This window comes from Octopus sinensis, linkage group LG7 (genome assembly GCF_006345805.1).
Source record: "Octopus sinensis linkage group LG7, ASM634580v1, whole genome shotgun sequence".
Lineage (NCBI taxonomy): Eukaryota > Metazoa > Mollusca > Cephalopoda > Octopoda > Octopodidae > Octopus > Octopus sinensis.
In genome coordinates, this window is record NC_043003.1 from 102,201,608 (window position 1) to 102,215,882 (window position 14,275).

The 14,275-nt window shown below is 38.4% G+C and overlaps 1 protein-coding gene across 1 annotated transcript in view; it reads right to left on the reverse strand.

Moving 5' to 3' along the window:
* LOC115214293 (CD63 antigen-like) overlaps nucleotides 1-14,275 on the reverse strand; it is a 44,958-nt gene that overhangs the window by 29,974 nt on the left and 709 nt on the right. The window lies entirely within an intron of this gene.

Below are 14,275 nucleotides of genomic sequence, written 5' to 3' on the forward strand. Positions count from 1 at the left end.
CTGTGCTTTAGCTTTATTACTATGGCAACAGTCACATTTTGTGTTATGTTATACATCATCATCATCTTCATTTAGTGCCTGCTTTCTATGCTGGCATGGATTGGACTGTTTGACTAGAACTGATAAGCCAGAAAGCTGCACCAAGTTCCAGTCTGATTTGGCATGGTTTCTATGGCTGGATGCCCTTACTAATGCCAACTACTCCAAAAGTGTAATGGGTGATTTTTACATGCCACAGGTACAGGTACTTTTATAGGCCACCAGCACAGGTGTCAGTTATATGACACAGGCATTGGCCATGATTATGATTTCACTTGGCTTGATGAGTCTTCTCAAGCACGGCATATTTCCAAAGGTCTCAGTCACTTGTCATCCCCTAAGTGAGGCCCCCCACTGTTTGAAGATCATATTTCACTACCTCATCCCATGTCTTTCTGGGTCTACCTTTTCCACAGGTTTCCTCCACAGTTAGAGATTGGCATTTCTTTACACAGATGTCCTAATCCTTATCAATCATATGACCATACCAGCACATGACAGGCTTCTTTCAGTATCTGTCAACCAAATCCACTCACAAGGCTTTGGTCACCCCAAGGAGACATTCACCCAAGGTGCTACATAGTGGGACTGAATCCAGAACTATGTGGTTGGGAAGCAAACTTCTTACCACACATCCACACTTGAGCCTCTCTCTCTATATATACCAATACAGTTGTACAATAAGTAAATGTGTTTGAAAGTATTGGTTTCTTTGGTATGTTTGTTCCCAAACAACACTTATTTTAGTGCTGTTGACACCGCCGGATTGAATGGTACTGTCCAGGTGTCAAAACCATAATGATATCTGTGGGGCAGCTGATGATAGAGGTATGCTGGATTGTTAGTATGTCTGTTTTTGTATATGTGGAATAGTATTATAACACATCCTTTTGATATATATGTGTGTGTGTGTGTACGTCTACACACACACACACACATATATCAAAAGGATGTGTTATAATATATATATATATATATATATATATATATATATATATAATATATATATATATATGTATAGTAGAGGCACAATGGCCCAGTGGTTAGGGCAATGGACTTGTAGTCATAGGATCGCAGTTTCGATTCCCAGACCGGGCATTGTGAGTGTTTATTGAGCAAAAACACCTAAATCTCCATGAGGCTCTGGCAGGGGGGGCGGGCGATCCCTGCAGTACTCTCTCACCACAACTTTCTCTCACTGTTTCTTCTGTTGGCCTGTTCGCTTAGCCAGTGGGGTGGTGTCATTTGAAGGCTAAAACAATGCAACAATGTGAAGCACATTTTGACCAGTGATGTGTTGCAACATCTGATAGCCTTGTCAAAAAAAATATATATATATATATCTTGTCTGTCTTGTTACAGTATTCACTCAGGAGGGGTTAAGCCAGCTCCTATTGAGTTCATGCAACTCTGTCACTTGTTGATTATGCAGCCTGTTGAAACTATTCCTGGTTTCAGTGTCAAACATTAAAGTTTCAAGGTCTGTTTTGAATGTCATACTATGACCGTCATATCTGCTTTGACTGTCATGAGCCACGTCTTCAGCTGAACAGCACTCCACTTACTCCAACCTGCAATGTGTAGCCAAACCACCATTGTCTCCTCATCAGAAGAGTTCCGTCAAGAACTGAGAGACAAGTATAAAGTCTGAGATATGCAGTTGAAGAAGTCGACAAATACAAAAGTGATCCAAGACCTCCATCTTTTGGTGATCAGCAACACACATTGGCCAGGTGTGACAACCATAGAGGAGAACTGTTTGGACAAGTGCTTGGTAAATACAGCATTTTGTTGCAAGGTGGATTTCCTGACACAATCACAAGCACTTATGGAGGCACCAGAAGGCTGACTGTGTGCAAATTGATCTGAGTGGAGATCTCATCCTTCCCATAGCCAGTAGCAGTAACGGTGGATCTAAGATATTTGAACTCCTCAACCTCTTCCACAACCTCTCCATCAAGATGAATAGTGACCTTGGAGGAAGGAGGTATGTTGGCTGAGTGGACCTTCGTTTTTGAGACATTGATCTTCATAACAACCCTTGCAGATGCAAGTTTTAACCTATCAAGAGTGCATTGGATGTCACCATAGGACTTCCCTAGGATGGCAACATCGTTGGCAAAGACAAGATCAGTGACTGAGAAATTGCATCCTTCCCTGGCCTCAGAGGATCCAATCGATGATGAATTTAAAAAGTGTGAGTGATCGGACACAACCTTGGTGAACATCTGTTTGAACAGTGAAGAAATCAGACGTGTCTGCATAGCACCATACTCTGGTTTTCATATAAGCGTAATATGCAAGGATAAGGATGAGGAGCTTGGTTGGAAGACCATCTCAACTCATGACCTCCCATAAGCTGGTATGGTCCACTGAATCTGATTGGTGCAGCTTCTTCCTTGTCAAAAACTGCATTGGTTTGGCAAGGTTCAATGGAGATATACAGGGTGCAGTGAATAAACTGTCATCTAAATTATACCAAAACGAAAATAACACTGACATCTTATTGTAGCAGATATATTTACCAAAATTACATACAAATATCTTGAAATATTAAAGAGTAAATTTATTCAATAAAATCACCATTGGCTTCAACCATGGCCTCCAGACGACTTCCGAATTGCCTCAACTCTTCTGTATGGTCTCCTTGTTTAAGTTGGTGAATGTTACCATATTCTTTGCCTTCAGTGTTACAAGGAGTTTTGTTGGTCTCTCACTCAACGGTGCTCCACACATGATAATCAAGAGGGTTACAGTCTGGGGAGTTAAGTAGCCAGATATTAGGGGTGATGTGGTTGCAGAAATTGTCTGACGGCCATGACTGGGTTCTTCTGCTTGTGTGGCATGGTGCAGAGTCCTGCTGTCAGACACAGGGTCTTCCAGCAGCCACCCTTTTGACCCATGGCAGCACTACCTTCTCTAGGCACTTGATGTAGGCCTCCATGTTGAGTGTGAGGCCACGTGGGAAGGTGAATGGAGGCATAACTTTGCCATCAGTAGTGATCACTCCAAACACCATGATGTTGACTGGATGTATGATTTTTATCACTCTCGGTACATGTACTCAGATTGCACTGTCCTCAGATTGACACCCAAACACTCTGAAATGTTCATACTGGAGCTTCCGGTGTGAATGCCAAGCAGTACAGCATGTTGTTTTCAAATTTCTGGCAGAGTGAACTGCGTCATGGTGCTGTTTTGCTCAACTGACTCTACTATACTGTGTAGTTGACAAAATCAAAAATATATAATGCACATACGTGAAATTAAAAATATAAAATGGCAACAATTTACTCATTGCATTCTGCATATATATATATATATATATATATATATACATAATACAATAACCTTGCAGCAGATTAAAGTGAGAATGCCTTGTATGTATTGTGTTGGGAACAAGCGTTCTATTCATGTGTATGGGAGTATATTTTCAACCACATATCTATGTGTGTGTATGTATGTATGTATGTATGTATATATGTTTTTATGTATGTATGCCTGTATGTTGTCAGCTGAAGCTATTTAATGTGAGTCAGACGTTTTTCTTTTCTTTTTTTATTAGAGTCTTGGGATTTCTAGTTTGTCATGTAAATCTTTTGTTACAAAACTCAGACTATAAAAATATGTGTTCGTGTGAAATGGGATTGTATAGATTAAGTACATATTTCACATAACACAAGGTGTTTTAAGTGAGGGTGTGGGTGGGAATCAGTAGTTTAGATATATAAACCACCATAGCACAAATAATGTATAAAAGGTGTGTTGAATCCATGGCATTTCGAACTTGGTGAATTAGATCTATTGATAAGAAGATATTGCAAACTATTGGCATAAATAAAGATATAGAACCCTTAGAACTATAATTATGGGTGTGAAATGGATTGATTGTTAGCACGGATGCCAATCATTGAATTTGATTTTGATTTTGATTTTGATTTCATTTGCCTCAACAGGTCTTTGCAAGCAGAGTTTAGTGTACAATGAAGGAAAGGTATGCATAAGTGGGCTGGTTACACCCTTGGCATAGGCCACGAGGTTATGGTCTCACTTGGCCTGCTAAGTCTTCTTAAGCACAGCATATTTCCAAAGGTCCTGGTCACTAGTCATTGCCTCGGTGAGGCCTAATATTCGAAGGTCATGCTTCATCACTTCACCCCAGGTCTTCTTGGGTCTACCTCTTCCACAGGTTCTCTCAACCGCTAGGGAGTGGCACTTTTTCACACAGCTATCCACATCCATTCTCGTTGCCACATGGCCATACCAGCACAGTCGTCTCTCTTGCACACCACATCTGATGCTTCTTAGGTTCAACTTTTCTCTCAAGTATGCACACTGACATTACACACCCATCAGAGCATACTGGTTTCATTCCTTGCAAGCTTACGCATGTCCTCAGCAGTCACAGCCCATGTTTCACTGCCATGTAGCATGGCTGTTCATACAAATGTGTCATACAGTCTACCTTTTACTCTGAGCGAGAGGCCCTTTGTCACCAGCAGAGGTAAGAACTCTCTGAACTTTGCCCAGGCTATTCTTATTCTAGCAGCTACTATGTATTTCCTAGATTCCTAATCTCTGTATTCTTCTACATAGATAACAAAAAAAAAAAAGAAAGATAGATTTGGAAAAAAGTTACAAATTAAGAAACTATGGTGGGGATAGAGGGAAATTAAAATTTTGAAAATGTGATTTCTGGACAAAATCGTATTAATCCCCTTTTATACGATGAAACAATACATAGTTTCTGATCCTTCTTAAGAACAGAAACCACTTTCATGCAAACCCATGCAAATTGTACCCTCACCCTTCACTATTAAACAAACAATAGCTTCCATTATTCCATTAACTATATGTCAGCTGTGTTGATTCTATCCATAAGAAAGGAGCAAATAATACAATGTGCTTGTAGGTCATAACACCCGGGCAACGCCAGGATGCATTGCTAGTAAACAATAAGAACACTTGGGAAATAGATTTTGTTAGATTCTCAGAAGTGTCCCAAGAGGTAGCAGATAGTTTGTATTACTTTGGTGGACAAATTAGTAGTGAAGAAGGTTTTTCTGAAAGTATAGTTGCTTGTGTAAGAACAAACTGGAGCAAGTTCAGAGAGTTATTACTTCTGTTTGTCAGAGATTCTGAAAGCATGATGTCTATACACATTGCTGGGCCCCTTACCCAGTTTGCCCCTGTCAAATCTTCCCCCATCACTCCTTTGCCTGTTTATCATTCATCCCTCTGTCATTCTCTTAATTATAACAGTATACCACTGCTGTAATTAAATGAGAGCAGAACTACATCTTTTTCCATGTGACCACTTACTTTTCCCCCTCCCCAGCATCTCTTTCTTTGATATTTATCCTTCATTCTTAACACAGTTGCTCCCTACTCACATTTTCCATTGAACCACTTTCTATTGATTTACTCAGAGATACATAGGAGTAAATGTACCTTTCACCACCTATCTCTCATCTACCCACACTTTCTTGCAACCTATTTACACCACTCACTCATCATCATGCTTTTTTAAATTCTTCCTCTATCTACAGTATTATTATTATTATTATTATTATTATTATTATTATTATTATTATTGTTGTTGTTGTTGTTGTTGTTTTACTTTTCAGAGTGCTCAATCTTGTTTGCTCTGGTAGATTCTGTGAGAGTGGACAGCAGCCTGCTGTCCTGCTGTCAGAGGTTTCATAGGGTCTATCTTTCTGTACATTATAAGCTTTTGTACTTGGTTGTTAACTTTTGTGGGAGACATTCAACATCCAAGCACCGATCTCAAAATCCTAGCAGTGCAGATTTTTGGGCTTGCTCTGCTCTCATGTCAATCCTGACTTCTCTGACATATTTCTTGAAAATGGTTGAATGTGCTCCAAGTTTCCACACAACTATTGGAATGACAGACACTCCCCTCATACTCTTTTACTCTTTTACTTGTTTCAGTCATTTGACTGCGGCCATACTGGAGCACTGCCTTTAGTCGAAACAAATTGACCCCAGGACTTATTTTTTGTAAGCCTAGTACTTATTCTATCAGTCTCTTTTGCTGAACTGCTAAGAGCTGGGGACATAAACACACCAGCATCGGTTGTCAAGCGATGTTGGGGGGGGGGACAAATGCAGACACACAAACATATATACACACACACACACACATATATAAGTACATATATACAACGGGCTTCTTTAAGGTTCTGTCTACCAAATCCACTCACAAGGCTTTGGTTGGCCCAAGGCTATAGTAGAAGACACTTGCCCAAGGTACCACGCAGTGGGACTGAACCCAGAACCATGTGGTTGGTAAGCAAGCTACTCACCACACAGCCACTCCTGCATCATAGTCCACATTCTTGAAATTTCATTTTTTAATCTTTTCAGTCTTTTCTAGTTCTTTGTCATCTATGCATGCATCCCCAGGTATTGCAATATCTATAATCTTCGTTTCTTTTTTTCCTTTTTCTACCTCAACAATATCTGGTCTCCAAGCCTTGATTAGGGAGTCACATTGGATTGTAAAATCCGACAGTATCTTATATTCCTTGTTCTCAATAATTCTTTCTGGTTCATGTTTGTACTATTTCCATGCTTAGTTAAGGCCATACTTTTCACATAGCATCCAGTGGATGAACTTAGTCAAAGTATCATTCCTCCTTTTGTAGTGCTTTTCGGCCAGCTTACAGCACTCACTCACAATATGTGAGATTGCTTTGTTTCTGCTGCCACACATCCTACAACGGTGCAATTTGTTGCTCTTATCTATTAGGAACTTGGTGTAATTAGTTCTCAGAGCTTGTTCCTGGGTGCTGCATATCAATGTCTCAGTGCATCCTTTCAGGTTACTTTTTCTTAGCCAGATCCAAGTGTTGATCTTGTCTTTTCCTTTGGTTTCTCTCAGATATTTCCCATGCAGTGGTTTCATTTTCCAATTGTTTATTCTTTCATCTTCATCTTGTTTCTTAAATTTTTATGGGTGCATCATATTTTCAGTAGGTATTGTATTCTTAATTCTGACAGCAGCAAGCAAGGATTGACTCTGCTGTTTGATGTACCATCCTAGACTGTTCTTCTCATTGACAACATAGGTTTTGCATACTATGAAGCCTCTTCCTAGGCACACACAGTCTGTTAGTATTGCTTTTGGGGTGTAGTTCCTTGTTAATTGTTATCACCTTTCTGGTTTTCCTATCCATCTCCTCAAGCTCATTTATGCCCTTCTTGATGTTAACCACCTCCAAAAATTTCCCACATGAGGTTAGCTCTGTATTCCAGTTTTTCATTGATCTCCTAATAAAATTTGCTGTGTTATCAGACACCTGTGCCAGCTCAAAACTTACTAAAATCCAGGAATGGGAGACCATGTCATATGCTTTTTTATAATCGATCCACACCATGCCCAGGTTAGTAAATCTTTTCTTGCAGTTGTTCAGTTCCATTCCATCTATCAGAAATTGGTTTTTTTGTCCCTTGACTTTTCCTTCTTTATCCTTTCTGTTCCACTGGTAGTTTGTCATTCATTTCCAGGAAGTTGTACACATAATAAGATATTATTTCTGTCATCAGCTTCCATATCAGGGGCCAACTGGTGATAGGCGAGTAATTATCCACCCCATCAGGGGCAGACAAATGATCGTTTGTTCTTTCATCTTCACCTGCTTCACTTCCATTTTCCTGAGGGGTGTGCAGCATTGTATGCTCGAGCTTTTTTGGTTGGTGGGGGGGGGAGTACAAACTCTTCCTGGTATTGTATCAGTCTGTTTTGTTATGAGGTTTGGTTGCAGCCTTTCATTGTATTAGTGTTTGTATTGTGTGTTGTGTGAGTAATGCATGTTGTGTTCTTCTGTTGGGTATCCACCTTGATGTGGAGGTTGTTTATTTTATTGCATATTTACAATATAGAGTGTGTCTTGTGTTTGTGGATTGTTTTATTTCAGTTGTACTATTAAATTGATAGAATGCAGGCTCTTCATAGCAGGGCTTTTGGATATAAAGTTATAGCTTTTATGTTTTTATTCAAATGCTTCTTTTTATCAATACTCTATGCTCCAGTTATTACTGGTATTGTTTTTACCTTCCTACCCCACACCTTGAATACTTCAGTTTCAAGATCTTTATACCATGACATTTTTTTCTCCTCTTTATGGGCAATATTTTAGTTAGAAGGGACTGCAATGTCCATCAGTAAGAAGACTCTTTTTTTCAGTCTGTGATTATTATACCTGCATGATAAGCTTTGATTTCTTTGTCAGTTTGAACAGGAATATCCCAGATGATTGTGGCCTGGTCATTGTCATATACTTTGTTTGACACACATTTATACTGTTTCTTGTTAGTTTTATGCTGTAGTGTTGGCATATTGTCCAGTGGATATAGCTACTTACTCGATTATGTTTGTATATATATTCAGATTTGGCAAGGACTCGACAGCCAAAGATGATGTGGTCAACTGTCTCGTGCTAGTTGCACAATCTGTATTTGGTGTTTGGACCTGTTTTTGTTATTTTACTTTGATGGTTGTTTGTGGTCAAGAATTGGTCTTGTGCAGTGAGAATCAGTCCTTCAGTTTCTTCTTTTAGTCCAGAGCTTTTGAACCATAGTTGGCTTTTACTTAGGCTCACTTCTTCTCTGTTAAGCCTTGCAAGGTATTGGCCATGGAGGGATTTTTCACTCCTTTTCTTCTTTAGTATGTATCATAGTTTTGTTTTCATGTTTTTTGTCTCTTTGACCATTTCTGCTATGTTGTCATCTGAGATCAGTGTATCAAAGTAGTTTGTTTCGATTTTGAATTTTGTTGCCTCCTTGTCTATAGAGAAAAGCTTTTTCTTTCTTTTTTTTTGTGTTGGTTTATTATATATAGCAATTTTCCACTTTTTGCTTCTATATATTTTTCTAGTTCAACCATTGTTATTTTATAGTAGTTCTCTATCTGTGTCAAATTGCAATCTGCAATGGAGTAGATATATTCTGACTGTGTTTGCTTTGGGGTTGTGACTTCAGTGTGCTGTTAATAGTTTTTCTGGTTTTTCTAAGTTTCTCAATTCACTAAACTTTCAGTTTATTATATTGAAGCTGTAATTTATGATTGGTATGGCTAGCATGTTTATCCTTATTATCTTAATTTTAGCATTGAGAGTTCAGTGTTTAATATTAGTCTAACTCTTCTGTAATATTCACTCCTAATTTCAATTCTGTCTGTTGTATTTTAGCTATTTTGTCTCTTCCTAGATACTTGCATGGGTGATTGTGGTCTAATTCTCTGATTTCTGTGTCTATGTCAAGTGCAGTGTTTTCGGTGCTGATTAATTTGCCTCTTCTCAGAGTCACTTTGGCACATTTGTGCAACCCCATGCTCGTCCAGATGTCCTTACTGAAACTATTGACAATCTTTAGAAGGCTTTTCTACTCTGTGGTATTTTCAGTGAAAGTTTTTAAGTCATCCATACATAGGAAATGATATATACTTTGTCCATAGCATCTGTAATCCATAGGGGTTTCATTTAACAAGTTTGTTAGTGGGGTCAGAGCAAGGTAGAAAAGCAGGTGGGGACAATGAATCTCCTTGGAAAAATTCCTCTTATTATAAGTATAAGGCGGGTTTTAATGACTTGTGATTAATTTTCAGTGTTATGCTGATTTTCCAGTTTGCCATTGCCTGGTTGATATATTTTAGGGGTGTTGGAGTGGCTTTATTTGTGTGGAGAAACTCCAGTGTCCATGAGTGTGGAACACTGTTGACTGCTTTCAGATAATCATTCCAAGTCATGTTGAGATTTGTTTTTCTTTATTGTTGTTGTTGCTGTTGTTATGCTGCTGCTCCTCATCCTTTCTGTACTGATAATGATTACTTCTTTCACTGTCCCCTCCCTGCCATCAACCACCCCCTCCATCTTTGTTCATCACTCACTACATTCATCCCCGCTTCCATCTCTAGCCCTAACCTTAATTCTCACACACATTTGTAATCCGCCCACCTTTCCTGTTCCTCTGTCGTCGTTTTCTCTTCTATTCCACCTCTTTCACCTCAAGGACACACTCTGACCCCTCACCACCATCATTTTTATCTCTCTTTCCTAGTCCTTCCTAATTACTCCTATTTCATGGAATGTGAAGCAGCCATGTATCTCTTCTCCAGCAAGAAACATGTTCTTGTCCCTTCTTTCATACTTTATCCTCTCAACAGCATAAAGCCACCTCCTTCACAACCACACTTCCATTCAGTCAGGAGGGCTTTTTGTCTTGCACATAATATGGTGACTACACAAGAGCTGCTACCTTGAAAGAAAAGAGCAACCAGTACACTCTTTAAAGTAGTTGGCACTAGTAAGAGCATCCAGCTGTAGAGACTATGCCAAAGTAGACACTGGAGCATGATGTTGTCCTCTGAACTAGACAAACCATAGCATAGAAGATGGAGATTATAGGATGATGATGTATGTGTTTTATACACACACACAAATAAATACATACATACATACATACATACATATATATATATATATATATACAAGTAATAAGAGAGGGACCACATGTGGTCACTCTAACGCTAGAAATAGATCCGCAAAGGGAATCCACCACTAAAGAATTGTTCTCAAGCATTAATTCAACACGCCAAGAATGTAAGCGGGCAGGACAAATGAAAAATAACGAAAAAATGGATAGAGTTAATCCATTTTTTCGTTATTTTTCATTTGTCCTGCCCGCTTACATTCTTGGCGTGTTGAATTAATGCTTGAGAACAATTCTTTAGTGGTGGATTCCCTTTGCGGATCTATTTCTAGCGTTAGAGTGACCACATGTGGTCCCTCTCTTATTACTTGTATTAATAATTTTTACTGTATCACAGTTTTTTTATGCTAGGCCACTTGGTGTTTTAAATTGATGTTATTATTAATTAATATTCAATTTTTTCACCCTTATTGCGATTTTAATTATATATATATATATATATATATATAAATTTAAATTTAAAATGAGGGTCAGAAATTAGATATTAATTTAATTAACATCGATTTAGCAAAAATTTTGTTTGCTAAATTTTTCTTGAGAACATTTCTTAGTGGTAAGACCATAGCGGATTCATTTCTAGCATAAGGGTGTCCACATAGTGGGTTCCCTCAAAAATGTATATATATATATAAAGCACATAAGTTAGCATCATAATACAATCTCCATCTTTCACTTCAGCAATGTAGCTACACATGTGGCATTAGTGATTGCTTTTCCTTCTTCAAACTTTTCCTCTTCTTTTTTCCAATGAAGAGTTATGCTTGAGATGTCAAACTCTCTCTTTTTACTGAACATCAAACTAATACATTCCTTGTGCATGCCCTCTTGTTTGTTAATTTTATTATTTGTATATTTGAATTGACTATATATATATATATATATATGTGTGTGTGTGTGTGTGTTGTGTGTGTGTGTGTGTGTGTGTACAACACATGCATACATACATGCATACAATACAGCAAAAATTTTTTAGCTTCTCCAAATCAATGCTCAAGTTTTCTACCCATACACAAAACTGATACAGATTTTGCACATTAACTTGCACAACTTACTAATTCCTTATATGATACACAAAATCTACTAATCCCATTCAAGTCAGTAGCAAACTGCATGCAGTTCTACCTAAATGAAAAAATAACAACACTCCAATACACTTACCTTTATCATAAAAAAAAAAGAAGCTACAATGATTGCAATTGAAAGCTTTAGTGGGTAATATTCTAAAATGTATCAGAGATTTTTAAATACTAAAATTCATATGTGATGGGCTCAGAAAAAAATTTTCACTTTCAGGAGGCAATGATATATTTAGCTTGGAAGAAATTGACCCTTACTTGGACATCTGATCAAAGCGATCTTTTAAAACAAATATTCTGTGATCTTGTTGAACAAGGTGTCTCATATAATTTAGAAACAAGGATACTTCCTATAAAGGCTTTAAAAATAATTACATGAATGTTACACTTCACTTCTGTGTAGGGTACAATTGAATCTTATGAAAGGAAACTTCATTCAATACTCAAGTAAATCCATGGACGTTTATCACTCGCCTCACAAACTCTGTGGTATTGTAGGATATAATTTGACATACACTGTTTTGGAGCAAAAGATGTGCTAATGCTGTCATTTGTTCATTGGAGAATTCAGAAACTTGGTGGGAAAAGTAACAAGCACTACTCTCTCCTATCTGGATGTCATCATCAGATATGAAGAGCTAGGCTTTGGGTAGTGATATAGGATTATGAATTCTGGTAAATTTTGAGGTCTGTTTTGACTGAATTCACCAAGTGATGATGGTGACAACGATGATATATGCATGCACACACACAGTTGCCTCTCCATTTATGCAATGAAACCAGTCAATAACAACAACTTCATGAGACAATAATATTATACAAATAATAATAATAATAATCCTTTTTACTATAGGTACAAGGCCTGAAATTTTGTGGGAGGGGGTTTATTGATAACAACAACCCCAGTACTTAACTGATTCTTTATTATATTGACTCTGAAAGGATGAATGGCAAAGTCAACCTCAGTGGAATTTGAACTCAAAATGTAAAGGCAGACAAAATGCCTCTAAACATTTTGTCTGACATACTAATGATTCTGCCAGCTCACTGCCTCTCTCACTCAATAGCAATAATAATATTTAACCAATGGGAGATAGCACTTCTCTCTCTCCATCTCACTTTCCTTAAAACAGTTGATGAAAGTGTGATCGAAGAAGAAGGTGTCTTTCCTCTATCCTTTCAGCCTCTATCCACACAACTTCTTTCACCATAACCACCAGACAGAGGAAGACTGCCTGCCGTCTCATTAAAGGCTGCTGATCGGATGATTCTCATGATGGATTCAGTCAGTGGTCAGATTCGTCCAACACATGATAACAGCTGTTTGACATAACTTCACATGTCAGCAATACTTATACTCTGCCCAAGTGCATGCAGAATGGTATTGTGAAGGTGGCAAGCTGGCAGAAATGCTTAGTGGTATTTCGTATGCCGTTACGTTCTGAGTTCAAATTCCGCCAAGGTCAACTTTGCCTTTCATCCTTTCGGGGTCGATAAATTAAGTACAAGTTACGCACTGGGGTTGATGTAATCGATTTAATCCGTTTGTCTGTCCTTGTTTGTCCCCTCTATGTTTAGCCCTTTGTCGGTAATAAAGAAATAGGTATTGTCAGCTCAGATAATCCTGCCTGACAGTGCTTCCATACCTGGGCAAGGAAGCTGTCAGGTGGGACTGTCTGAGATGTGCACAGAGTGATGTAACCATTTTGTGTGCACTTGTGCAGTGTCCAAGTGTTGCTGATTAGTGGTGTTAATACTAATAAGGATAATGATAATAACAACAACAACAAAAATAATACACACACACACGTGTATAATATCCCACAAAACCATGGACAGCTAACCTCAGTTGGCTCACGACATGCCTACTAGCCCTAGCTTCTACACTGCTCTACCAACCTCTGGTAGTTGCCAAACTTCCTCTTCTAAGCATCTTTCATGTGTTCTTTCCAGGGTACTGTTAGTTCCCACATGACCCTCTCCACTGCTTGATGAAATTTGAGATCATTATTTCCCGGCAGAGTTGGTATGATGTGTCCTAGAAATATATATACGTATGTGTGTGTGTGTGTGTTTGTGAGTGTGTGTGTGTGAGTGTGTGTAAGTGTGTGTGTGTGTGTGTGTGTGTGTGTGTTCTTCTCTTTCTCTTTTTAATCTTAGAGTAAATTTTGACCAGCCACCTAATTGGTAGCAAAGTCATGAAAGAAAGTATCTTCTTTTAACCATCATTACTTTTTTACAGCTGGATACCCTTCCTGTTGCCAACCCTCCCCTATTTCCAGGTAAAGTAATATTTCTTCATGGCCAGGCATAATTTTCATGGAGGGCTAGAAATGAATGACATAGTGATGCACATTTACAACAGTTACACAATGTCAAGACATGGGTACACACACACTCTTACATGCATGTATGCACAGGCACACACACACACACACACATACACACACACACACACACACACAAACACACATATTTAGCTACACTCTTATTATTGTCCTCCTTTCACTCAATGTCATGTCCATTACCACTCAATACTAATGACCATAATCACCAACACCAATTGGAAGCCCCACACATGTGGTCAGCCTACACTCATTCTCATAGTCAGTCTCACTTATGGCTGGTAACACACACACACACACACA